This window comes from Scyliorhinus torazame, chromosome 13, assembly GCF_047496885.1.
Source record: "Scyliorhinus torazame isolate Kashiwa2021f chromosome 13, sScyTor2.1, whole genome shotgun sequence".
Taxonomy (NCBI): Eukaryota; Metazoa; Chordata; class Chondrichthyes; order Carcharhiniformes; family Scyliorhinidae; genus Scyliorhinus; species Scyliorhinus torazame.
The window spans coordinates 169657815-169685561 of NC_092719.1; the positions used below are offsets into that span (position 1 = coordinate 169657815).

Sequence of the window (27747 nt, forward strand, 5' to 3'; positions counted from 1 at the left end):
TTCCTTAAAATGTTCCTTCTAACTTCCAAGAGACTCGACACCTTTAAACAGTATCACATCGGGTTAAAGGATATATATTTTTTCTGTAGAATGGCAGAGACTGTCGCAAACTGGCTTTCTACTTTTAAACTGCTCTCAGCAAAACCAAACTGCAAAATTTGCAGCTCTCTGGAAACACACAGACACTGCTTTTTAACTGAAACTAAAAACCTGCAAAATCTATGACATCACTGTTTTCTTAAAGGTACATTGCTTAAACATCCATGTCTTAAAGGCACTCTCGCATGACAGAATTGATGATTGCTAAGATGTTCACTGTATGTTTTAAAAAGATTAACTTGAGTTCCTAGAATAAACATTGTTTGCTTTAAAAAATACTTTTCCATTTTTGCTGTACTACACCTGTAGAGTGGGCCGTATGCTCCCCATACCACAATCTATTAAAAGTTGTGGGTCAGGTGAACTCCATGATACACTTTGGGGTTCTCTAAACCCTGGCCCATAACAAGGTGTGTACATTAGATTTATGCAATGTTTAAAAATCAACTAGTCCTCTAATTATTGAAGAACAGATACTTTGTTCACATCGAACTTCCAATGCTTTCCAGTGTAAATGCACACTTCTGCATAATCCACTTATCAATAGTGTATTGCACAATTAGGTTGTTGCTCAATTAGATAATACCAAATGATGAGTGGATTTGAATGCAGGAGAACTACATTAATGCAAAAAAAATAATAATAGCCAACTCAACCACCTTGTAGCAACATTCATGATCTAATGAAATTAGTGAAAAATCTAAGTGCTCATCTTTGGTTGCTTTTGACCTTATCTTAAATTAAATTTTCTGAAAGACTAATGGTAGGTAACAGGTGAATCTTGGTCTACATATCTTCTAAATCCTTATCACATTTTTTGAAATGAAGGACTATTTCAAAAAGTATTACAGCTTTTCTTTTAGTATAACACACTGGGTAAAATCCAAACGAGCGATTTTTACACTGTAAACTGATTCCATTTCCATATCCTCTGATTTAATGCAGACACACTGGGCAGGATTCTCCGGTCCTCCAGATGTGTATTTCTTGGCAGCGCGCCATTCGCTGCCGGTGGGAATCTCTACCACCATCACTTCGGCCCATCAAGTCTGCACCGGCCTTTGGAAAGAGCACCCTATCCAAGCCCACATCTCCACCTAGCCCAGTAACCCAGCAACCCCTCCTAACCTTTTTGGACACTAAGGGCAATTTAGCATGGCCAATCCACCTAACCTGCACATTTTTGGGCTGTGGGAGGAATCCGAAGCACCCGGAGGAAACCCACACAGACACGGGGAGAACACACAGACAGTGACCAAAGCTGGGAATCGAACCTGGGACCCTGGAGCTGTGAAGGAACAGCGCTAACCACTGTGCTACCATGCCAGCCCAATGGGATTTCCCATTGAAACCACCCCACTCAGATGGGAAACCCACGGGCGGGGGTGCGCTGCCTGCAGGTAAAGAGAATCCCAAAGGCTGGAGAATTCCGGCCACTTTGTTCCCATGCAGTCCAAAAAGTTATTCAAGGAAATTTACGAGGCAGGAAAATGTCAAGATCCAAGAAAGAAGCAGTTTGAAGGCCTGGTTTGGGGTAAATGCAAGTTGATTTTAGGTGCGTATCAAGATGATGAGCGAGAGCATAATCACAAATTGATTCCCTATCACTCTAAAGCCAGGTGTTGACATCCTTTCTAAGAGGTTATCTCACGCTGCAGTTAGTTCACTAATATAACAGTCATCCCCAGGGATCCGGTGAAACTTCTAAAGCTTCTTATTCAGTTATTTTAATTATAGATCTTGTTCTATTACCATCTAATCATTAAGACAGAAAAAGTGCAGCAAATAACTAAGCACATATGCTCAAAGTGTGCAGATTGTTACATCACAGTGCAGTCAAACTGAGTTCAGTGTGCAGCATAAAAAGGGGTTGGTCATACTCATCGAAACCAGAACTGCAACATTTTTGCATTCATATAATGTCTATAACATTGTTAAATCATCCAAAGGCACTGCCTGGAAGCATTATCAAATAAAATATGACGCTCATGTTTCACTTTTTTAGGTTGCCGTAGAGTAAAGGAAACAAGAGTTTATGCTTCTCCACAAAACACCTTTATTTCTTTGGTCCAACTTCACACACAAATCTCCACCAACAAATGGTGCCACCTTTACCCCTTTATATATCAGAGACCTCTATTGGATCATTGACATCAAATTAGTATTTAATTGGAAGGTCTGTTAACCCATTCCTAACAGCTGAAACATATAAGGAGGTATTAGGGCAGACTTGGTCAAAGAGGTAGGTTTTCATTGAGCATCTTAAAGGAGGAAAGAGTTATTGAGGTTGAGGGCAAAGCGAGGTATTACTAGAGAGAACCTCAACAGCTAAGAGCATTGCTGCTAACACTGGTGTGAGTGAAATTTTGCAAGAGGCAAGAGGACAGAATTGCAGCAGCGCAGTTATTTCAGTGTTATCGGGCCAGAGGAGATTACAGGAATGGGCAGGGGCTTGGTCATGGATGGATTTAAAAATAAGGGTGAGAATCTACAAACTCAGATGTTGCTCAACCAGCAGACAATGTAGGTCAGTGACAGCGAGCAGAGGTCTGAGTTAGGGAACAGGCATCAGAGTTTTGGATGAGATCCAGTTTATGCAGGGTGGAAGATGGGAGTCCAGCCAGGAGTGGATTGGAATGATTACATCTAGAGGTAACAAAAGCTTGAATGTTTCAGCAGCAGATGAGGAGAGGTAGGTGCAATGACAGACAAATGTAATGGAAGTGGATGTATGCAGTTTTGATGATGGCACAGATATGTGCTGATAAGCTCAGATCTGGGTCAACTATGATATCATCTTGCAAACAATCTGGTGCAGCCTCAGAAGACAGTTGCCATGGAGTGGGATAGAGTTGGTGGCTTGGGAAAGAAGCTTATAGTGGGGAACAAAGGCAATGGGCGCAATCTATTGGTGTGCGCGCTCTGGCGTGAGCGTAAAGCAGCTGGTAGAGGCCTGCCGTGGGCTTCCCGACAGACGTCACACCTCGTGGGATGTACCCAAGTACCGCGAGATGTCAGAATCACACCCAAAAGGGGAGTGACCAAGCAGCGTGCGCCTAAGCAGGGTTTAAGCCTACTTAGGCGCACTTACCCGAGATCTACCGGCCTCCCAGGATCTGCCGGCCTCCCCAGGGAGGCTGCAGCCACGTGTTGTTCAGTACTGGTCGACACAAACATGGACCAAGCAGAGTGGCACCAGGCCATCGGATGCCCCTGGGTGATCAGATACAGGGCAAGGTGGCATCCTGGCCCTCCCCCTGGAATACGGGCACCATGGCACAATCCAGCTGGCACCTTGGCGCTGCCAAGCTGCCCAGGTGCCACTGTCCAACTGGAAGGAGAACCTCCAGGGTGGCAGTGCGAAGGGTGCTGGGTGTCAGGGTGGCACTGCCTAGGGGTGAGGGCTTGAAGGGAGCCATACCCATGAAAGGAGAGTGGAGGGGGGTTTTGAAGGATGAGGTATATTGATGCCTCTGGGAGGTGGAGGGGGGGTGGGGGGGTGGGGTGGGGGGGCCTAAAAGGGGGCACCCCAAGGGACCCCATTGTGGGGTGTCCTCACTTGGGGGAGTGTCGGGTAGTGCCTATGAATGTGGTGGGGGGGGGGGTGACATTGCCTATGAGTGGGGGTGTAGGGGACCCACAAACTCACCCTTTCAAAATGGTGGCCCGATCTCGGAGTTCAGCTCCCCAATGTTGAAAAAAATTCTAGGGGCTGGATTCTTAAGACCGCCACAGGCGAGACGTGGACAATGGAGAAGTCCATTGACCTCAGGCGGGATTCTTTGGTCACCGGGCTGGCGCGGCCGGAGAATCCAGTGAGAATCTCCTTAGGGCCCAAAAAGTGACTATGGGTCATCGGATAGCAGTGGTCAACCCGCCCGGACTCCCTGGAAAACCCGGCATAAATGAACTTGGAAATTTTTCCATTACCTTCCCCCCCAATGGCTTTGGTTTTCCCAATATTTAGTTGGAACAAATGTCTGCTCAAGCCTTACAGGATTTTGGATAAGCAGTCTGGCAATCTAGAGGCGGCGAAGGGATTGAGAAAGGCAGTGATGAAATAAAGCTGGGTGTCATCAGTTTATATATGGAACCTGATGTGTTCAGATGATGTTGTAGAGGGTCAGCATGCAGATGAGAAACATCCCAGCCATGAATACAACAATGGGGCATCCACAACCGTCTGGGGTAGAGAACAATGGGGCATCCACAACCGTCTGGGGTAGAGAACAATGGGGCATCCACAACCGTCTGGGGTAGAGAACAATGGGGCATCCACAAACGCCTGGGGTAGAGAACAATGGGGCATCCACAAACGTCTGGGGTAGAGAACAATGGGGCATCCACAACCGCCTGGGGTAGAGAACTCCAAAGATTACCAACCCTCTGAGTGAAGAAAGTTTTCCGCACATCAGATCACCTCAGACCTAAATAGTCTACCTTTTGTCATGAGGTTATTGCTCCCATATTCCAAGAGAAACAGTCTCTCAGAATCTAAGCTGTCAAACACTTTCAGAATCTTGTATAAAGGAGATCATCTCTCATTCTAAACTCCAGAGAGTATTGGCCTAATTTATTCATGGGCCTTTCCTCATAGGACAATCCTCTCATCCCAGGTACCAACCTGGTGAACCTTCACTGTACAACCTCCAAGGCAAGTATATCCTTCCTTTTATATGGAGTTCAAAGCTGTGTACAGTTCTCCAGGTGTGGTCCCACCAACGCCCTATACAATCCTAGCAAAATGTCCTTATTCCTGTAATCCAATCTCCTTGTAAAAAAAGGCATGCTAACTTTGTGTTTTATGTACAAACACGAATAAGGCTCTCTAAAAATCGAAATTTAAAAGCTGCACTTTTAAAAAAAAAAAGTTTTTCTATTCCTATTTCCAAAGTGAATAACCTCAGTTAGCCAAATTATACTCCACCTACCAGCTTGTTACCCAATCATTTAACATGTCTATATCTCTTTGCAGCCTCTCTGTGTCCTCTTCACGCTTACATTTCCACCTAGCTATGTATCATCATAAAACTTAAATACATTAACCTTTCTCACTTCACCAAAGTCATTAATATAGATTGTAAATTGCTGAAGGCCCAGCACTGATCCTTGCAACACTGCGCTAGTTGCAGTCTGCCAACTTGCCCCTTTATCCCTATACTCTAGGGCGGTACGGTAGCACAGTGGCTACCACTGTTGCTTCACAGCGCCAGAGACCTGGGTTTGATTCCCGGCTTGGGTCACTGTCTGTGCGGAGATTGCACATTCTTCCCGTGTGTGCGTGGGCTTCTTCTGGGTGCTCCGGTTTCCTCCCACAGTCCAAAGATTTGCAGCTTAGGTGGATTGGCCATGATAAATTGCCCCCAGTGTTCAAAAAGGTTAGGTGGGATTACTGGGTTACAGGGTAGGGTGGCGGTGTGGACTCAAGTAGGGTGCTCTTTCCAAGGGCTGGTGCAGACTCGGGCTGAATGGCCTCCTTCTGCACTGTAAATTCTAGATTCTATGATAATTCTACTTCTCAGGAGACGATGGACTGCACCCAGGGGGTATGTCACTTCTGTATTGAAAATAGTCTGTTGCAGAGACCGATTTGTGAGTGGTAGTCCCTTCCGCAGCTTGCACAGATGAATAGTATTGTCGGAAGTCGACTAATGTTTTTTCCTCCTGGCAGGATCTCAGGATCTGGTCATTTCTGTCCTCTGTTTTTTTCACACCCTTCCTGGCTGCTTGTCTCAGGCACTCCGGTCAACATTGACTCAGATCCTGGTCAACTTGAAGTCTCTCTTGTAGATATACTTGTATTGCAGACGTGGCGACCTGTTGGTTTTGTACAGCTGGCAAGCTCACCATAGAACACGTCTTTGGAGATACAGCCATCACTGATTCAGCTCACATGACCCAGCCAGTATCTGGTTTCAGAAGGCAAACATGCTGGGGATCCCTGCAACCTGTTGTACTTCCATGTTCGCCACTCTGTCTTGCCAAGAGATGCCCAATATTCATCAGAGGCAGCGGACGTGGAACTGTTCAGCTGCTTTTCTTGACTTGCATAAGTTGTCCATGACTTGTCACTGAAAGGGAGGGTGCTGAGAGCATAAGTCTGGTACACTTGGAGCTTTGTATTTATGTTAGTTTGCTGTTGATTCACACTCGGGTTCTCAACTTTGACATGACAGCTGTGGACTTGGCAAATCTGATGCGGATTTCGGCATCAATGGACAGGGTTGCTGGAATCTGTTGATCCAAGCTGTCAGCAATCTCCAGAGTGATGGAAGTGGTCCATAACATTGGACTTCCTGATGCTGACTGTCAGTCCAAACTCTTTGCAGGTCCAGGTGAACCAATCTACAAGCTGTTGCAAGTGGACTTCAGTATGGGAAACAGCGCAGCATCATCAGTAAACTGCAACTTACGGACTGGGACACTGAGCAATTCCGTCTTGGGGCACAGTCTTGCCAAGTTAAACAGCTTGCCACTGTATCTGGCATGCAGGTAGACACCTTACTTGAATCACTGAAAATATACAACAGCAGCACGGAGGAAAATATGCCAAACGGTTGGCGTCAGGGTGCAGCCCTGCTTTACCCCGATGCTGATCTTGAAAGCGTCCGATGATGCTCCATTGTAACTGATGAATCTGTGCATGTTCTCGTCAAAAGAAGAAATGACCCCAGGAGTCCAGGTGGGCAGCCTATTTTCCACAGCAGTTTGAAGAGTCTCCTCTGCTAACAATGTTAAGGCCTTGGCGAGGTCAATGAAGGCAATACATCATGGTCTGCTCTGTTCACGGCCCTTCTCTTGTAACTGACAAAGTTAGAACATCATATCAACTGTCGATCTGCAGGCGCTGAAGCCGCACTGGCACCCAGGGTAGATTTATGATCCCAGTGTCTGCAATCTGGTCACACCAACACCCCACAATACTTAAGAGGCTGGTTTAGCACGCTGGGCTAAATAGCTGACTTGTAATGCAGAACAAGGCAGCAGCGCGGGTTCAATTCCCGTACCAGCCTCCCCGAACAGGCGCCGGAATGTGGCGACTAGGGGCTTTTCATTGACGACTACTTATGACAATAAGCTATTATTATTATTAACAAGGTGATGCCTTGGTAATTTCTGCAGTAACTTTGTTTGTGTGCAAGATTACTATTTTTACATCATGCATGCATTAAAGCACCATTTCAGTCCAGCAGAGATTCAAACATTCATGGAGGTGCTGCAGCAGCTTTCTGCTTTTGATAATTTCAGGTGGATGCCATCATTTCCTGGGATTTTACCATTGGTAAGATGGTCAATGGACTTGTTGAGCTCTACTATGGTGGACTCACTGTCCAGCTCCTTCATGACAAGAAAGTCTGGAATGACACTGAGAGCTTACTCCGCCTCAATGTTCCCCCTTGAGTAGAGTTCAAGGTACTGCTCCAGCCACCTTTCACTCAGCTTGCTAGGTTTTGCAATGATCGTTCCTCTCTTGGTCTTCAGGGGGGCTGTTTTGGTTGCTGCTGGGCCTGTGGCTTTCTTGATTCCTTCATACATTTCTCTAACATCCCCAATTCAGAAGCTGATTGTATGCTATTGCAGAGTTTCAACCAGTATTGAATGGCGCAGTGCTGAGCAGTGTTTTGCTACTTCATTCTGGCAACTCTGGGAGCATCAAGATTTTTGTTTGTTGAGGACTTGCTTGTAGTTCATGAATGCTGTCCTCTTGGTTTCAGTAACTGACTCCATTTCAGTCACCATCTCTCCGAAATAAAAACAGAAAGTGCTGGGAAAACTCAGAAGAGTCATACTGGATTCGAAATGTTAACTGTTTGTCTCTCCACAGATGTTACCTGAGTTCTTCCAGCATTTTCTGTTTTTTATTTCCAGTAGTCACAGTATTTGCTTTCGTCTCGGCATCTCTCTGATCTCTTTTCATGTACGCAGTAAGTGCAGAGTTGTAGATGGTGTTGTGCAGATGATCCCACTTTGACACTGTACTTCAGTTTGGAGATTTGCTGCCTGAAAAAACCTGATGGAGGGTGCTGAGGAACTCCGGGGTCCTTTCTGAAACAGTGGAATGGTAAGTGTTGATCAGGGGATGTCCTTTCTTCTTGGAGTGGTATAGTTTCCTTCGTTGAAGCCTAATCTTGCTCCACACCCAGGGTGTGGTCAGTGCCACAGTCAGCACTGTGATAGCTACAAGTGATGAGGATACTGTTGAGGGTGGTACATCTGGTGATGTGGAGATCTGGCAGCACAGTGGTTAGCACTGTTGCTTCACAGCGGCAGGTTCGATTCCCGCTTGGGTCACTGCCTGTGTGGAGTCTGCACATTCTCCCCGTGTCTGCGTGGGTTTCCTCCGGGTACTCTGGTTTCCTCCCACAAGTCCCGAAAGACTTACTTGTTAGATAATTTGGACATTCTGCATTCTCCCTCACTGTACCCGAATAGGCGCCGGAGTGTGGCGACTAGGGGATTTTCACAGTAACTTCATTGCAGTGTTAATGTATGCCTACTTGTGACAATAATAATAATTATTATTATTATTATGCCAGTGGTGTTATCTTAGATGTCGTCAGGACACCTTGTGACGTGGCTTGGGTTGGAAGCAGCTGTTTGTTACCCAGAGTTCATGAAAACATCATAGCTGCTCCAGCAATTTCTGTCCATTTCTGTTCACCTTGCTGATTATCCGATACCCTTTGTACATTGCCAAGCTGTGTAATCGGTACACAGCCTTGTGTCGAAGCACCTAGAAGCTACAGCTCCTTGGTGCTGGAAAGAATTGGTCTTTGACATCTGGAGTGAGGGTGAGCGTCAGGGCATAGATTCATATGGGTTTAACTGGACCTGCACTTGTTGACTGGTCAAGTGTAAGAAGTCTCTCTCTGAGCCTTCTGTTGGGGGAGGGGGGATTCAACCATCGCGGTAGAGTCTTTTCACTGAAAAACCCATTTCATGCTCATGTGTTGCCTCTCGTGTTTCCCCTGCCAGAAGAATGTGTAGTATTTCTCTTTAAGGGACACGCTTTGATGGCGTCTTGTTTCTTGCAGTGCAGCATCATCTACACTGAGCCTTATGAGATCATCTTGTCGTTCTCAGCTCTCTTGCATGTGTCATCAACCTTTAGGGGCAGCATGGTGGCACAGTGGTTAGCACTGCTGCCTCAGCACTCGGGATCGAGTTCAGTTCCAGTCTTGGGTGACTGCCTGTGTGGAGTTTTTAGGTCTCTCCATGTCTTTGTGGGTTTCCTCCGGGTGCTCCGGTTTCTTCCCACAGTCCAAAGATGTGCAGGTTAGGTGGGATTACGGGGATTGGGCGGGGGGGGGGGTAGTGGGCCTCGGTAGGATGCACTTTCAGAGAGTTGGTGTAGACCCAATGGGCCGAATGGCCTCTTTCTGCACTGTAGGAATTCTATGATTCTATGAGAAGGTCATCAGTAAGGCCAGGTTTCATAACTCTTCCATTCCAGCTTGGACTGTGAATGAGCTTTGACAAAGAGTCATCTGAACTCGAAACGTTAGCTCTTTTCCCGCCCTACAGCTGCTTACAGACCTGCTGAGAATTCCCAGCATTTTCTCTTTGGTTTCAGATTCCAGCATCCGCAGTAATTTGCTTTTACATATTGGGGTGTGAATGACTTTTTATTTTTGTCTTGCCTGGTGCATTGACTAACAACCCACCTGAGGAGAGAAGACTCTCTGAGCTCCAATCACCCATTGAAGCAAGCACACTATGACAGGACCACACCTAACTGAATGGAGGCTGCCCAGCTTGATAAAGGCTGTAACTATCCAACGAGACACGATGACCTTTCCCACTGCTGCGAGTATTTCCTGGTGTTTGTGCTCTACACCAATAAAGTGAGAGCTGATAGCCAGTAACTGTTTCTTTGCCTGCCGTACCAAGGTAAACCATGAAGCTGGAGTGTCCTCTAGGGTAGAGGCCTGTGTGAATCGTATGGAGATGGTGAGCTACCCAAGCGTCAGCCACCCCCCCCCCCCCCCAGCATTGCTAGTGTTGTCTAAACTAAGGAAGTGTCTCCACCTTATGCTAATAGATTACTGCCAACTCCATGAGCCCTTATCATACATATTAACCTTTGGTGTCAAAACTAATCAAATGTCTTGAGTAAATTCAAGGACAGTTCGTCGATTGGTTTTCCTTTATCTGACCTATTAATGAGGAGTCTCTAAGGAGGAAAGAAAAACAGAAGCAAAAAAGTGGGAACTGGAACCACAGCCTTCCACGGTCCAGGAAAAACTCAAAAAGCCTGGCAACAGGATCTGCAGAATAAGTGCAGACTTTCGTTCCAAATTCTTATGAAGCCCAACATTCCGCACTCCTCGAATTCGGCGCAGGCCAATTTACTAAGATGCAGCCAACACTTCTCACAGAAATGACTGCGAGCTGACTGATGCGGTTATAGGGGACAGCAATGGGACCTGGTCAAAGCAGTGTCTCTAAATCAGGTGGATCTGAACGAACTCCTGGATGGATTTTGCACTTGGCTGCATTGTATTGAACAACGCTATCCCTCTGGAATAATCCAACAAACCCGCACAAAAACTATGTAAATACCATCGACCTAGATAACAGGTGCAGGTTGCCGGCAGAGCGTACCAGATCCTCCCAGCAAGGTCAATCAGGAAACGATCATGTCAACACATAAAGAACCATTAGTGGAACAGTGAAATCAGGACACATGCACACACCACCCTGCCTGCCCTTGGCAGATTCCAATGGGAGGAATTAGCCCTGGTGTTGAAATTGTGCGATGGAGCCGCACATACACACACAAATGCAAAGACACTGATCGGTGTGCCGTGCAGCACATTGCCAAAGGCAGCGAGCTGACTATTGCGCTTTGTCGTCAGTTATGTAACCATTGTGCGGTGTAGACTGTAACATTGCGGGGTAGTCAGTAATGGGGAAAGGCACTAACCGCTTCTCCTGTTCAGATCACTGCGGCGAAACCGGCTCCAGAGTCCGAATCTGGGTTAAATATCCTCCTGATCAGAATGTCTTGCAACAATTTCAAAACACTTCCGGGGCAGAACTAATGTTGTCGGCGGATTGAACGCTGCACCGCGGGCAGAGTCTTCAGGAGACAGCAGTGGCCGCCTGCACCGTGCTCCATCCCTGGGCACAGCTCTCTTTCTCTCTGCTTCCCGGGGAATCTGCTCTCCGATTTAATCCTCATTCCAGCGCTGATTCACTCCCAGAGCCGTCAATCAGCCCGGGCTCAGGGGTGACATTATCATCGCTGCGAGTGACACATTGCAAACCCCTTCAAGCTACCTTGAAATTTGACGCATCCCAGGGTACATGCATCTTTAGTCACACATCTTTAACCAAACTTCAGTTCGGGAAAGTATTTTAGACCCCCTGGTGGAAATCTTAATTTTGAAAACTATCTTTATCAATATGCAGCACCCTCCCCCGTTTTCACTGGAGCACCCCCCCACCCTCCCCACTAATACAGAGAGTCCCCATGGAGTGAGTGCCCACTGCTTTCAGAGATGGTTTCTGAAAGGGTGGTGCCCATTGTTTGGCAATGGCCTGGATTCTGTGGCCAGTGGCAAAGGGGCAATGGTCACCATTGACCTAAAAAAAATGACCCACAAAGAATTATTGGACCAGAGAGAACCTGTGTAACCTCTGCCTAGTGATGTCATCAATCAGCTGGATCAACCAATCAAATGGAAGAATTCTCACAGACAGCAAATCAAGAAGTTAAAAAGCTTCGCCTATAATTCACTTTTTAATCATTTTGTGGAAACTGAAGTAAAAGTTTGGGCATATACATGCGATTAAGTTAGAAACTGAAAAGTTTGAACAAACTTTTAGAAAGTTCAATTGTGTTTCAAGTTATAGAATTGTTATCATGGAATTGAGGGAATAAAGTTCCACATCTATTAACCGCACCTACCAAATTTTATTTTCATTGCAAGTCAATGAAAATGCAGGTGTTATATACAACAGGCAGCTGTTCTGCTGCCATCTGTCCTGTGCCTCTGCAACATTTGAACTTTACCCCCGGTCAATCCAAAAACATAATCCAGGTTAAAGGAGAATGGAAGAAATCTCCAACATTACCAATTGTAATGTTGAAAAGCGAGACATGCTTTTCATCTTGGACTCATTCTGGCAGATGAAAGATTACCAATTTCAAAGCAAACAACAATTTATACTACATGAGAAAATGTGCTGATTGGTTGGTCAGTGTACTCTGACTGGTTGACGTGTTGCCATAGAAACTGATGAGTGCAAGTTGAAAAACTTTGATTGTATATCCCTCTTTTCTTTTCTTTTTAAATATATTTTATTGAAAATTTTCGATCACAATTTTTTCCCCTTACACATCAAACATAAGAAAAAGAAAATTTAACAGTGCATGTAACATAGTAACCACAGTCTAATAACAAATAGCTAACCAACATGGTAACCTAATCATTTAACATAAAATAAAACTTTCTCCCCCCTCCCCCCCTCCCCCCTCCCCCCTGGGTTGCTGCTGCTGGTCATCTATCTTCCCTCTAACGTTCCCCTAGGTAGTCGAGGAATGGCTGCCACCGCCTGGTGAACCCTTGAGCCGATCCTCTCAGCGCAAACTTCATCTGCTCCAGTTTTATGAACCCTGCCATATCGTTTATCCAGGCCTCCAGTCCGGGGGGTTTCGCTTCCTTCCACATGAGTAAAATCCTACGCCGGGCTACTAGGGACGCAAAGGCCACAACATCGGCCTCTTTCGCCTCCTGCACTCCCGGCTCATCCGCAACTCCAAATAAAGCTAACCCCCAGCCTGGTTTGACCCGGACCTTCACCACCTTCGAAATCACTCCCGTCACTCCCTTCCAGTACCCCTCCAGTGCCGGGCACGACCAAAACATATGTGCATGGTTTGCCGGGCTTCCGCCGCCCCTCCCACACTTGTCCTCAACTCCGAAGAACCTGCTCAACCTTTCTCCCGTTATGTGTGCTCTATGTAGCACCTTAAATTGAATCAGGCTAAGCCTGGCGCACGAGGAAGAGGAATTTACCCTGCTTAGGGCATCAGCCCACATACCCTCCTCTATATCCTCCCCGAGCTCTTCTTCCCACTTTCCTTTTAGTTCGCCCACCAGCTCCTCTCATCTCTCGGTATATCTCTGACACCTTGCCCTCCCCGACCCACACCCCCGAGAGCATTCTATCCTGGATCCCCTGTGTCGGGAGCAATGGAAATTCCCTCACCTATTGTCTTGTGAACGCCCTCACCTGCATATACCTAAAGAAGTTTCCCCGGGGCAGCTTATACTTTTCCTCCAATGCTCCCAAGCTCGCAAACGTCCCATCTATAAATAAATCTCCCACCCTCCTAATTCCTAACTGGTGCCAGCTCTGGAATCCTCCATCCTCCCTGGGGCAAACCTGTGGTTGTTCCTGATTGGGGACCCCACCAGGGCTCCCCGCACACCTCTCTGTCGCCTCCATTATCCCCAAATATTTAATGTTGCCGCCACCACTGGGTTCATGGTAAACTTTTTTGGTGAGAGCGGTAGCGGCGCCATCACCAGCGCCTCTAGACTCGTCCCTTTACAGGACTTTCTCTCCAGTCTTTTCCACGCCGCTCCCTCTCCCTCCATCATCCATTTACGGATCATCGCCACATTGGCGGTCCAATAGTAGTCGCCCAAATCCAGCAGCGCCAATCCTCCTCTGTCTCTGCTACGTTGTAAGAACCCCCTCCTTACCCTTGGGACTTTCCCTGCCCACACGAAGCTCGTGATGTTCCTGTCTATTTTTTTAAAGAAGGCCTTAGTGATTAGTATAGGGAGACATTGGAATACAAATAAGAACCTCGGGAGGACCATCATTTTAATTGCCTGCACTCTGCCCGCCAACGACAGTGGCTGCATGTCCCACCTTTTGAAATCCTCCTCCATTTGTTCTACCAATCGTGTCAGATTAAGTCTGTGCAAAGTTCCCCAGCTCCTGGCGATCTGAATCCCCAGGTATCGGAAGTTTCTTTCCACTTTCCTTAGAGGCAGGCCTTCTATCCCTCTACTCTGGTCCCCAGGGTGTATCACGAAAAGTTCACTCTTCCCCATGTTAAGCCTATATCCCGAGAAATCTCCAAACTCCCTCAATATCTGCATGACCTCTGTCATCCCCCCCACTGGGTCCGTCTCATACAACAGTAGGTCATCCGCGTAGAGCGACACTCGGTGTTCTTCTCCCCCTCTAATCACCCCTCTCCATTTCCTGGAGTCTCTCAGCGCCATGGCCAGTGGTTCAATTGCCAACGCGAACAGCAATGGAGATAGCGGGCATCCCTGTCTTGTTCCCCTGTATAGTCGGAAATACTCCGATCTTTGCCGACCCGTGACCACACTCGCCGTTGGGGCCCCATAAAGGAGTTTGACCCAGCTCATAAACCCGTTCCCGAACCCAAGCCCCCTTAGCACCTCCCATAAGTACTCCCACTCCACCCTGTCAAATGCCTTCTCTGCATCCATTGCCGCCACTATCTCTGCCTCCCCCTCTACTGGGGGCATCATTATCACCCCTAATAGCCGTCGCACGTTGACATTCAGTTGTCTCCCCTTTACGAACCCTGTCTGGTCTTCGTGCACCACCCCCGGGACACAGTCCTCTATCCTCGATGCCAGTACCTTTGCCAGCAATTTGGCGTCCACATTCAATCGTGAGAATGGTCTATAGGACCCGCACTGCAGCGGATCTTTATCCCGCTTCAAAATTAGCGATATCGTCGCCTCCGACATTGTCGGGGGTAGAGTCCCTCCTTCCCTGGCCTCGTTAAAAGTCCTCGTATATCCTTCTTTTCTACAATATTCCAGTTCTGTACTACCAGGCAAGTAACCATAACAATTTGACATTTTTAAAGAAAAATCCACAGTTATGGCTTTCAGGAGTTGGTTAAGGCCAAGTGGGAGGAAGAGCTGGGATGGGACTGGAGGAGGGGCTGTGGTGTGAGGTGCTGCAGAGGATGAATGCCTCAACGTTGTGCGTGAGGCTGGGTTTGATACAACTAAAGGTAATACACAGAGCACACGTGATGAAGTCGAGGATGCGGCATTTGTTTGATGGGGTGGACGATATTTGGGAGTGGTGTGGGAGGGCCCCAGCCAATCACGCACATATGTTCTGGTCTTGCCGAAGTTGGAGACATTTTGGAGGTTGTTTTTCAGCACCATGTCAGCGATTTTGCATGCGGATTTAGAGACCAGTCCCCTGGGGGCCATATTCGGGGTGTCAGACTTGCCGGAGATGCAGATGGGAGCCAGGGCAGATGTTTTAGTCTTTGCCTTGTTGATCGCTCGCAGGTGGGTCCTGTTGCGGTGGGGGTCAGTTTCTCCAACCTGTGCCTTGGTGTTGCTGGGAGATTTAATGGAGATCTTGGGCTGGATTCTTCTGGTGGGGGGGCGGGGGGATCAGACATGGGGCGGGGCCAGTATCCGCAGCTAGAGCTGCGTGAATTACTCCGGGTCCCTGCAGGGCATTGAATTGGCACAAACGTTCTTCAGGAGTCTTCGGAGTGAAATGCCAGCGTTTTTACGCCGGCATGGGGACATGACCCCATTTTGGGAAAATCCAGCCCAAGCTGTACTTGTAAAAGGTTAAATTTGTTCTGAGGGGGGTGAGTGAGGGGTTCCATAAGAGATGGGGTTTATTTATACTACATTTCAAGGAGTTAGTTACCATCAACTGCTAGGGTGGAGAGGAGGGGCAAGGTGGGGAGGTTGGTTAGGGTATAAGGGGGGGCGGGCTTGGGGTTTGAATTGGGTTTACTTTGTAATGTTATGTGTTTTAAATGTTAAAATGTGAAAAACGTGAAGAAAAATAATTTAAAAACAAGAAAAATGCAAAGACTTGATGCAGTTTTAAGTGTTAATTTAAATGTCATAAAGCAATTCCATATTTTCCTTGGGATGATTGCCTATCTATTCAAAATTTAAGCTCAGCCCCAATAATAACTTGGGAGAGGGTAGATCCAATGTGGAAAACTTGAAACATATATGGCACATCTGCTTGTGGCATTTTAATGGAACTGCCTCATTGTTTTGACTATTGTTGAAAAAAGACATTTTGATGAATCTTTTGAAAATTACACTGTTGACGTTTAAGATTGTCAGTCAGCTTCGCAGTGTGGCACATTTGCCTGTGCTGGAGGCAACAAATATTAATACACAGGGCCTTGTTCTTTGCAGACAGAAATAATGTGTACTTACATTGTGCCTGTTTCAGCTAAACAAATATGTGACAGCCATTTGCTACTTCATTCCTCAAAGTCAAACTGCCTGGTTTACATTTTCAAACAATGCTTGGTAGTTAACTTTCAGTCATCATTCTCCATGGTAATGCTTCTACCAGAGTCCACTTGCCAACCAATCAGCACTCTTTTCTAATATGGTATAAAGTTGTTGTTTCCCTGACATTGGTATTCTTGCGATTGTCCTGATGAGTGTTTGGCGAAAAGCTTTGACAAAGTGTATTTTTTCAGCAATACCTCGTTATCAATATATTTCCAGGTTTGTCATTGATTGTTTCACAATGGGTGTGATGAGGGCCAGCATAGCACAAACTCAACTGGACTTTTAAAGGGTCAATATAAAGATGGAATTTAGAAGCATAGGGAGTTAGAGACAAGAGAAGACAGACCGTGAGAATGGATTCAGCCAGTTAAAGGGTGCTTCAATGGCAGATCCCTTGCTGGTTTACTGAGGCCAATCAGGAGTTGGAGAGACAAACTCTTCCCAACAATGGGGGAAGAAACTTGCTGTAGCCACAAAAAATATGCAGCTGGAGATGACCCAGCAGTCCAGCAGTGGGAGCATTATACCACACTCATGGATTCAGTGCATGAAGTGCTTTAGTGACTTAAACAGTTCAGGAAAGGTAAATGCACTTACACATTCAATTACATCTGCTGTGTGAATCATCCCTCCCCCTTTACTCTATCAAGTTAGGGCAGCATGGTAGCCTTGTGGATAGCACAATTGCTTCACAGCTCCAGGGTCCCAGGTTCGATTCTGGCTTGGGTCACTGTCTGTGCGGAGTCTGCACATCCTCCCCGTGTGTGCGTGGGTTTCCTCCGGGTGCTCCGGTTTCCTCCCACAGTCCAAAGATGTGCGGGTTAGGTGGATTGACATGATAAATTGCCCTTAATGTCCAAAATTGCCCTTAGTGTTGGGTGGGGTTACTGGGTTATGGGGATAGGGTGGCGGTGTTGACCTTGGGTAGGGTGCTCTTTCCAAGAGCCGGTGCAGACTCGATGGGCTGAATGGCCTCCTTCTGCTCTGTAAATTCTATGAAGTCTCTGCCATCGCATTACTCCTTACATCTACCTATGTTGCAAATGCAGGGCGGCACAGTGGTGAAGTGGTGCCTCAATCCACCAAGGACCTGGGTTCGATCCCGACCCCAGGTCACTGTCCGTATGGAGTTTGCACATTCTCCCCGTGTCTGCGTGGGTCTCACACCCACAACCCAAAGATGGGCAGGGTAGATGCATTGGCCATGTTAAATTGCCCCTTAATTGGAAACATTTTTAAAAAACACTTCTATTTCTATGCAGTTCTTCACATTCCAATCTACCCTTCTCTGATACTCACCCTCAACCTGGCGTACATGGTTGTCAAATAGCATTCAGTCATGCTGACCTCATCTTAGCAGGGAGTGAAACATGATAAGTTACAACATTGTCACCTTGCCAGTGCTAATTCATATATTTTATCTCCAACAGGACCTTCACACATGCCGTAAGAGCCCACAGACCTTGCAGATGATGATTCTCTACAGAAGCTCATTTGTTCTGAGGGTGCACAGCAGCAAACTCATGTTTATCCTGGACCAGCTCAGCTCAGATATTCAAACTTTACTGGGGCCAGGCAAAGTCTAATCACATCGCCTGGACATTTAATGGCTTTACTTTCATCAAATCTGCCACTGTTAACATCCTGGGGATCACCATTGAATCGAAATGTAACTGGGCCACCAGCATAAATACTGTAACTACAAGATCAGGTCAGAGGCTGGTAATTCTGTGGAGAGTAACTCATTTCCAGATGCCCTAAGGCATATCCGCTATCTAAAAGGAACAAGTCAGGAGTGTGATGGAATATTCTCCTCTAGCCTGTGTGAGTGTGGCTCCAACTTCACTCATGAAGATTGGTACCTTGTGGTACAAAGCAGTTAGCTTGAGTGGCAGACCATATACCACTTCAAACATTCCCTCCACCATTGGCACACATTGGTTGCAGTTTGTACCGCCACAAGAAGTACTGCAGAAATTTGGCAAGACTTCTTTGACAAACACATTATGTGGGAGGACAAGAGCAGAAGACTCTGGGGGACAACACAGTCTCCAGGTTCTCAACAAGAACAATTAAGAATGGGCATTGAATACTCGCCGTGCCAGTTTCACCCACATCCCACAAATGAATAAAAATAAATATTTGAGTTTTAATCTGGTGATTCAGACTTCACAGTTAAACAAGAGCAGGTGCTGGTTGCAGGGGCAACAGTAGTATGCCTCCAGTCGAAAACAGAGTCGTCTCCAGGTTCTGTCCAGCTGGACACAGATACTATGGGTGGGATTCTCCCCTACCCGGCGGGGCGGGGGATTCCGGCGTAATGGAGTGGCGGGAACCACTCTGGCATCGGGCTGCACCTTTAGGGGCCAAGCCCTCACCTTGAGGGGCTAGGCCTGCACCGTAGTGGTTTCCGCTCCGCCGGCTGGCAAGAAAGGCTATTGGCACCATGCCAGCCGGCGCCGAAAGGACTTCGCTGGGCAACGCATGCGCGGGAGCGCCAGGGGAGGGGGTCTCTTCCGCCTCCGCCATAGTGAAGACCATGGTGAAGGCGGAAGAAAAAGAGTGCCCCCGCGGCAGAGGCCCGCCCACCGATCGGTGGGCCCCGATCGCGGGCCAGGCCACCGTGGGGGCACCCCCCCCCGGGGCCAGATCCCCCCGCGCCCCCCCCCCCCAGGACCCCGGAGCCCACCCGCACCGCCTTGTCCCACCGTTCACAAGGTGGTTCAATCCACGCCGGCTGGCGAGGGTTGACAGCGGCGGGACTTCGGCCCATCGTGGAGCTGGGCCCGCCGACCGGCGCGATTCCCGCCCCCGTCGATTCTCTGGTGGCAGAGAATTCGGGACACGGCGGGGGCGGGATTCACGCCAGCCCCCGGCGATTCTCTGACCCGGCGGGGGGTCGGAGAATCGAGCCCCATCCCGGAAAGCACGATGAGTAGGGTAATCATCGAAGAGTAGCAGAGAATGTGTGATATACTGACAAGCCTTGCAACTGATAAAGATTGCAGAGAGAATGGTGCATTCCATTTCAAACATAAATGAGATAATCTCACAGGACATTGCAACAATGTCTTCTTGTACTACTTGGGTGACTAATTCTGTGGCAATAAAATTAATGTATTGACACCTACCAATGCACACCTGATACTGATATGTCTGGTGACCGAAATAGAATGACAAATATCTTAGCCTTGTCTTTATCAGGCCGCAGTGATCTCCAACAAAGTGGCCTCTAGCAGAGTGCCAGCAGTGAAGGGCTGTTGGACCATGAGAGGCTAATAGCAAAAGGGGACATGGGAGTGGAAACGCCACTCAAATCATTTGTGCTATGCTGGTCCTCATCACCCATTGCTTCTCTGCATGCCCCTTCTCCAATCAGTTATCCGACATGCTCCTCATGCGGCTTGGTCAGTCCTGCACTGGAGCAGGGGGAGGAGTGTGTTGACGCCCATTGGTTCCAAAACCCAGAGCTCACTGGACAAGGGCATCTTGGCAGTCAGAGCAGGAAATTGAGCAGCTGCCCTTCCCTCTACTTCCACAAGGGCCACATCATGTAGGAGGGGTTGAAAAAGGAAGAGAAGAGCCTTGTGGTTGCATAAGGGTGGGCGTGAAAATGTTCTGTTGTGAAGTTTCTGTTCTTTAATTGAATCACAAATATTATTAGTTGAAACCACTTCCCCGCCTTTCCCATTCCTGTCTTTCCCATTCCTGGTTACCAGCTAGTAATTTGCTTTTTAATTTATCTTAGTGGTGAATGAAAAGCTATGAATTATTGGGGCCCAATGGGAGGATAGGCAAGGTGGAGGTGAAGGATTAGTTGTTTACAAGGCTACTGCTGGTGAAATCTTAGTGCTGTTACATTATTAAGGGCCTTTCTGGCATCCTGGACAACAATACAAACTGCTACTACTGCTGCTGCATTGCCTTCATCACTTCTCTCCTCAATAAAATTGGCTACAGGTAATCCATGCCCTGTGCTTTCATCCTCATCCAAGTTAAAACCTTGCTGCTACACAATGTCATTCAGAGCGCAGAAAACAAGAGCATCGCACTTCTCTGCATTCAATTTCATCTGCTACATGTCTGTCCATTCCACCAACCTGTCTATGTCCTCTTGAATTCTATCAGAATAGGTAGCGTGGAGGATGGAAGATTATAGCAATGTTATAAATGTTGTCAGGATAGACATTGGTCAATGGCAGCAGCAGCTCGGGCGGGGGGTGGGGGGGGGGGGGGGGGGGTTACTTTAATTTTGTTTATGTTATTTACACTGGAAGGGTCTGAGGGGGTGTATACACCTGTTGTCTTAAGTCAGGGTGTTAATGTTAATTTATTATTTAGGTACAGGGGGGGGAGGGTTTTGAGGGGTTGCTTTTTTAGATTGTGTTTTGTACTTAACCCTATTGGGTTCTTTTTCTTTCTCATTTTGTTATTGATATTTTATGAAAACCTTTAATAAAAATTATTTAAAAAAATAAATAAATGTTGTCAGAAAGAAAAATCATTAGTGCTCTTAACAGCACAGTGTGTGGCTTGCTAATTAATATAATCAAATTGGACCCAATAATTCTTATTTTCACTTTCATTAGATTTTAACTCTTCAAATGTTCAGGGGACATGAAAATATGAGAGAAATGTGAGCAGTGAGATTGTTGTCACACTCTCTTAAAGAATAGAAAGAACAAACTTGTAGTTAGTTATGGGCGGCACAGTAGCACAGTGGTTAGCACTATCGCTTCACAGCGCCAGGGTCCCAGGTTCGATTCCCAGCTTGGGTCACTCTCTGTGCGGAGTCAGCACGTTCTCCCCGTGGCTGCGTGGGTTTCCTCCGGGTGCTCCGGTTTCCTCCCACAAGTTCCAAAAGATGCGCTGTTAGGTAATTTGGACATTCTGAATTCTCCATCTGTGTGTCCGAACAGGCACCGGAATGTGACGACTTGGGGCTTTTCACAGTAACTTCATTGCAGTGTTAATGTAAGCCGACTTGTGGCACTAATAAAACGTATTATTATTATAGTTGGTGTCTTTCACATTCGCAAGACATCCAAAAGCACTTCGCAACCAATTAATTCTTTTGAAGTGTGGTTATTATTGCTGTGGATTAGACACAGGAGCCAGTGTGATGGTTCTGTTAGATCAGCAAATGTGGCTAAAAGACCCCTGGCTACAGATGACAGACACACCTCTGTATGGTCCCAGAGGAATCGACTACCAATCAAGATAGGATTCACAAGCCATTCCAGTATGGCAAAAAGCAAATAATCGATATTCTGTATGTCATCCACATTCAACCCTTTTCTCTCCTGAGCAGAGATGTGTAGATAGTAAGAAACTTTTTCCCTCAGTAGAGGGGTCAATAACAAGCGGGCATAGATTTAAGATGAGGGGTCGGAGATATAGAGGAGGTTTGAGGAAAAACCTTTTCACCCAGAGGGTAGTGGGAATCTGAAACTCATTGCCTGAAAGCAGAGGCGGGTTTACACTTTTGGGGGCCCTGCACTCTCCTTCTTTGCGGAGCCCCTACATCACGCCCCTTGGGGTCGAGTCTCCCCTGTAGCTGCACCCTTCGATAACCTACGTTGGCAGGTGTGCTAGTGGTGGCTCACTGGCTGCTGCTGCTGGCTATCTGGCCTGGTCTCTTCTCTCTCGTCCTCGTCGGTCCAGCTGCTACCTAGCATCCTCACTCTCAACTCTGGCATCTGGCTCTGGTGGAGTTGCCCCACTGGCCACTGCTCCCCAAAATCCATGACATTGGTGCTTATCTGGCCCTTGCACCTCCCGACTGCTCACCTCTCACTCTGGTGGCCGGACCTCGAGCCACAACAATTGCTTCTGGCCTCTGTTCTTCGGTTGTTTGGCTGTTTGGCTGCCCGCCCACCCTCTTGAGCCCTTTCCTGGAGGTTGCTCCACTCGACACCCGTTGGCTAGCGACTCCTCCTCACCTTGCTGAAGGCTTTGCAGGCTCGCACCCCGATGTTAGGTCGGCGAGGTCACTTTACCTCAGGCTGCCTGCCAGACCGAATGTCAGAAACATGGCTGCTGCGTCATTCAATGGAAGCTCAGAAACTTCACCCCAATCAGGAGATCCTTCTGAACTGCTCAAAGTCTCCACCACCTTTCAATGTCTGGAAAGCTGTTGACCCTCTCTAAAGGAGAATCCATCAATCAAAGCCCGGTGTTGTTCTGTGTTGCCTGCTGATAGGCCCAGGAATGAGCCAAGCCCACATACTTTGCACAGGTATGGTTACTACATGCACCCTCCATGGCAAGTGTGAGGACGAATGGGGTGAATTCAGGGTATTTTAAGTAGTATAGGGGACAAAACAGGGATGCCCACTGTCTCCATTATTGTTTGTGTTGGCCATTGAGCCTCTGGTGATTGCACTACGGGCTTCAAATGAGTGGCAAGGGATCGTAGGGGTGGAGAGCACAGGATATTGTTGTACGCTGGCAATTTATTATTGTACATTGAGAATCCATTGTATGGGGAGAATTATGGACCTGTTGGGGAAACTAGGGGCATTTTCAGGGTATAAATTAAATGTGGGAAAAAGTTAGGGTTTTCCTGGTGAATGTCCAGGCGAGAAGTGTGGACCTCAGGGCCTTGCCATTCAAGGTGGCTCATGACTAGACAACTATGCACAAGGGGAATCTGACCAGGCTGGTAAGGGGGTTAATGAAGACCTGAAGAGTTAATGGCGCTCTGCCGATATCGCTGGCGGGGAGGGTACAGTCCATGAAAATGAACGATTTTTATTTACTTTTCAATCACTGCCAATATTTCTTCTCTAGCCGTTTTTCCAGAGGGCATATATTGATCTGTGAGTTGGTGTGGGCTGGCAAGATGCCATAGGATAGTAGGGCCTATTTGCAGAGGGCAAGGTGGGTGGGGTGCCGGCGCTTCCAAACCTGTTGCATTACTATTAGGCGACAAATACCAAGGTGATGGTGGGGAGGGGGGGGGGGGGTCGGAGTGGGTTCAGATGGAGGAGGCCTCTTGCAGGGGTATGTGTTTGAGGGCCTTGGCGATGGCTCCGCTCTCGGTTTATCCAGGGAGGTGCACTGGCAGTCCACTGGTGGTGTCCTCGATCAGAATGTGGAACCAGTTGAGGAGGCACTTTAAGTTAAGGCATATGTCTGTACTGCCGCCTATATGTGGGAACCATAGATTTTTACTGGAGAGATGGATGCGATGTATGGGAGATAGCGGGGGGGAGGGATGGAGCAGATACGGAACATGCTCTGCGAGACTAATCTTTTCGGGCTGGAGGAGCTGCGGGAGAAGTTTGAGTTGCTGATGGGGAGTGAGTTTAAGTATTTACAGGGGCGGGATTTTGCACGAAAGGAGTTGCCCCCGTTTCCTCAGTTCCGGATAATACACTGTTGGAAAAGTTGTTTGTTCCGGATGAGTGTGAGGGGGGAGGGGGGGGGGAGTGGGTGCGGGAGGAGAGTGGGGAGGGGGGGAGATCGTGGGTATCTACGGTTGGCTGGGAGGGAAGGAGAAGATGCTTTTGGAAGGAATAAAGCGGAAGTAAGAGGAAGAGTTGGGGATCGAGTTGGGGTGGGGGATATGGAGCTAGATACTTGGCCTCCTCTTGTGCAAGGATGAGCCTTATACAATTTAAGGAGGTACACAGGATTCATATGACACAGAGTCGGGTGAGTGGGATTTTTCCAGTAGTGGAGAATGCGTGTGAGAGGCATGGGCGGTGGGGGGGGGGAAGCTGGGCAGATCACACTCATATGTTTTGGGGTGTGCATAGCTGGAGGATGTTTGGGAGGTGTGGTTCGAGACTGTCACGAACATGGGGGTCAAGATGGCGCCATGCCCTCTGGTGGTGATATTTGGAGTGTCGGACGTGCAGGAGCTGATGGAGGGGAAGGGAGTGGCGATGTTGTTGCCTTCACCTCTCTGATCAGATTTTAATGAGGTGGAGGTCGGCAGCGCCACCAGGGGCTGCAACATGGCTGGGGGATTTGTACAAGTGTTTGAGCTTGGAGAAAATAAAGTTCACCCTTAGAGGGTCGGAAGAGGGGTTTTACATGCAGTGGAGACCGTTTCTGACAATGTGTGAAGACTTGTTTGTCACCAGTGGAGAGGAGTGGGGTTTAAGGGTGAAAGGGGAAAAAAATGTACAAACTGTGTGTAGTTTGTGTATTTTGAGATGTTGGCCTGGATTCGCCAAAAATGGGCTATGTCCCCACGCCGCCGTAAAATCACTGGCATTTCACTCCCCAGTTTCCTGCAAAATATAGAGACATTCACTTACCTGCAGGGGGCGAGCAGGGACCTGGGGAGCTTCAGGCAGTTATGGCTGTGGATATGGGCTCCCGCACTTCCGGTTCCGAGTCCGTGCATGCGCACAGCGGCGGCCTCCAGTGGCCATGGCGGACTCCGAGCGCAGACCATCACCAAAAAACAAGGTTTCCCCGATCGTCCCCTCGCTCCTCCAACGGACCGGATCGCTGCCCTGGCTGCCCATAAGGCCGCCTACCGGTGCTGGATCCCCCTGCCCCCTCACCAGGGCAGCCGCGGAGTGAGTATCTGCCAATGGCCTCCCAGCCGCGCGGCGTGATTCGCGGGCGAGCGCTTCTCCGGGGACCGGAGAATCGCCAGAGCGGTGCCGGTCGCGATACAGTCGGGAATGGCGATTCTTCGCCCCCGCGCCAAACGCGATTTCGGCATGGGGCTGCGGAGAATCCAGCCGGTTATTTTTTTTGGTTGTATCTGTCTGTGTTTGGAATAAAAAATGTTTTTTAAAAACGAATTGAGCCCATCAGCAAATTCAGAGCAACCAGCTTCTGATTGGTGCTCCCACACCACATTCACCTCTCAATCTGGGGCCCTTATTGACTTGGGCCCCATAATGCAGTGCTGTATGTTACATTGCAAGTGCGCCTCTGTCTGAAAGGGTCTTGGAGGTGGGAACCCTCACAACATTAAAGAAGCATTTCGATGAGCACATCAAATACCATAGGCTGGATTCTCCGATTCTGGGGCTTTGCCCCCACCCCGTTATGGGAATGGTGGCGTTTTATGCCAGAAAAACTAGTGCAAAATGGCCACTGATTCCCCATTTTGCTGGGGCCAGCAGGACGGCAGCCTAGAGCACCCGGCTCTAGCTGCTAATTAGCCCTGGAGAATTGCCGGGTCCGTGGCCACACATGTGCACAGCGGCGGCCTACAGCGGCCGCGCCGTGCAACATGGCGGCGGCCTCTCGCGGACCCGGCACCCGAAATAGTCCCCCCCCCCTTCGGCCGGCTCACACGCCCTGGACCGCCCCACCACAGTGCTCCCTGCCCGTGGATCGGCCCTCCCCTGGCTGTGGCAGCGCTAGACTGAGTCCACAGCCGCCACGCCGAGTTCCAGACGAATGAGATCACACGCGACCCACGCCGTCAGGAACTCAGTCGGTCGGGGGCGGAGCATCAGGGGGCAGGCCTCAGGCAATGTCCTGGGGCCGTCAATACATGGCGTGGCGTACTCCTCGAGTACGCTACTTTGGAGGGGGCGGAGCATGCGAAAGCACCGCCGCCCCCATTTCGGTCGGGAACTTGGATTCTCCAGCCGTTCGCCGAAGGCAATTTCAGCGTCGCTGACCGGTGAATCCAGCCCCATAGCAGACAAGGCTACGCACCAAGTGTTGGAAAATAGGATTAGAATAGATAGGTGTGCTTCCGGTGACAGCCAAGAGGTGAGTGATCACACACAAGGTGGTTTCCGCTTGGAGACTTGGTTTTTGGCCTTTTTTGCCTGGTGAACGGACACAGTTTTGGGAAGATAGATGGAGTAATTGAAGTTTGTTGGTTTGTCCTCCAGTGTGGGATGTCCACAGGATACTACATGAGACAGAAGTCGCGTAATGGCTCCTCATCAGACTCAGAAGGTCCTCCTGGCAAGAGGGAAGAGAAAATGGAGGAGCCCTCCTGTGGTAGTAACCACTGTTGCATATATCACATACAAAATGTAATACGGTAAGGCTCCTGTACTACAGGAACTGGGCTAGATCCCTGCCTGCTGGCACCGCCCAGTAGGCGGAGTATAAATGTGTGTGCTCACCGAGCTGCAGCCATTTCGGCAGCAGCTGCAGGAGGCTACACATCTCTGCTTAATAAAGCCTCGATTATACTCTACTCTCGTCTCGTCATAGATTATCATAGAATTTACAGTGCAGAAGGAGGCCATTCAGCCCATCGAGTCTGCACCGGCTCTTGGAAAGAGCACCCTACCCAAGGTCAACACCTCCACCCTATCCCCATAACCCAGTAACCCCAGCCAACACTAAGGGCAATTTTGGACACTAAGGGCAATTTATCATGGCCAATCCACCTAACCTGTACATCTTTGGACTGTGGGAGGAAATCGGAGCACCCGGAGGAAACCCACGCACACACGAGGAGGATGTGCAGACTCTGCACAGACAGTGACCCAAGCCGGAATCGAACCTGGGACCCTGGAGCTGTGAAGCAATTGTGCTATCCACAATGCTACCGTGCTGCCTCCGTGTCGTTGACGCCCTCCCAATGGACAGCGGAGAAGATCATGGAATTCCTTGCGGTGGAATTCCAGAAGCAAAGACTGGCGATGGTGGAGGACCTGTCCGAAGCGATTGAGGTGGCGGTGGCGCCCATTCACATGACTTTGGATAAGGTGGCGCAGCGGTTGAAATTGCAGGGCATGACGATTCGGGAGTTGGAAGAGACGGTGACAGACCACAGTGACTGGATTGCCTCTTTGGAGGCAGAAGTGGCATTATTGGCGGAGGCAAGGTATTGAAGGTCAAGGTGGATAACCCGGAGAATCGGTCCAGGTGCCAGAACCTGACGATTGTTGGGCTGCCAGAGGACATTGGAGGTATGAATGCCTCAGAGTACACGGCAAAAATGTTCGAAAAGTTGTTGGGGGAGGGGCGACCCCTTCCAAGGTGGACCCGCCGCACCGGCTGTTGTGACAGAAGCCGAGATCTGGGGATCGACTGTGAGCAGTCATACTCCGCTTCCATAGGTATCTGCACAAGAAGTGGATATTAAAATGGGTGATGGCCAGGCAAGAGAGTGGATGGGAGGGCCATCCCGTTCGAATTCATCAAGACATTGGGGCAGGACTGGCAAAATGACGAGCTGGGTTCAACAAGGCCTTGGCGGCGCTCTACAAGAGTAAGGTGTAGGCCGGAGTGGTGTACCTGGCTTGGTTGTTGTAGCACCGTCAATATGACGCGAGGCAGGTTGAGGTAATGTCAATTGAAGGCTTTATTAAGCAGAACTTTATCCCCAGCAGCGTGGTTACAGAATGTAACTGCTGAGGGAAATGGAGGGAAAAACTGGGTTCTTATCCCGGCATTTCTG

General features: G+C 48.5%; 1 protein-coding gene across 2 annotated transcripts in view; it reads right to left on the reverse strand.

Moving 5' to 3' along the window:
- The window catches only part of abhd6a (abhydrolase domain containing 6, acylglycerol lipase a), a 184562-nt gene that overhangs the window by 115557 nt on the left and 41258 nt on the right, over positions 1-27747 (reverse strand). Inside the window, exon 1 of one of the 2 annotated variants that reach the window (XM_072472395.1) lies at positions 11027-11360. The exons of the other annotated variant lie outside the window; for it this stretch is intronic. The gene's annotated coding sequence lies outside the window, so the exon portion shown is untranslated. Of the gene's footprint in view, positions 1-11026; positions 11361-27747 lie in introns of those variants that run through there. 2 annotated transcript variants of the gene reach the window in all.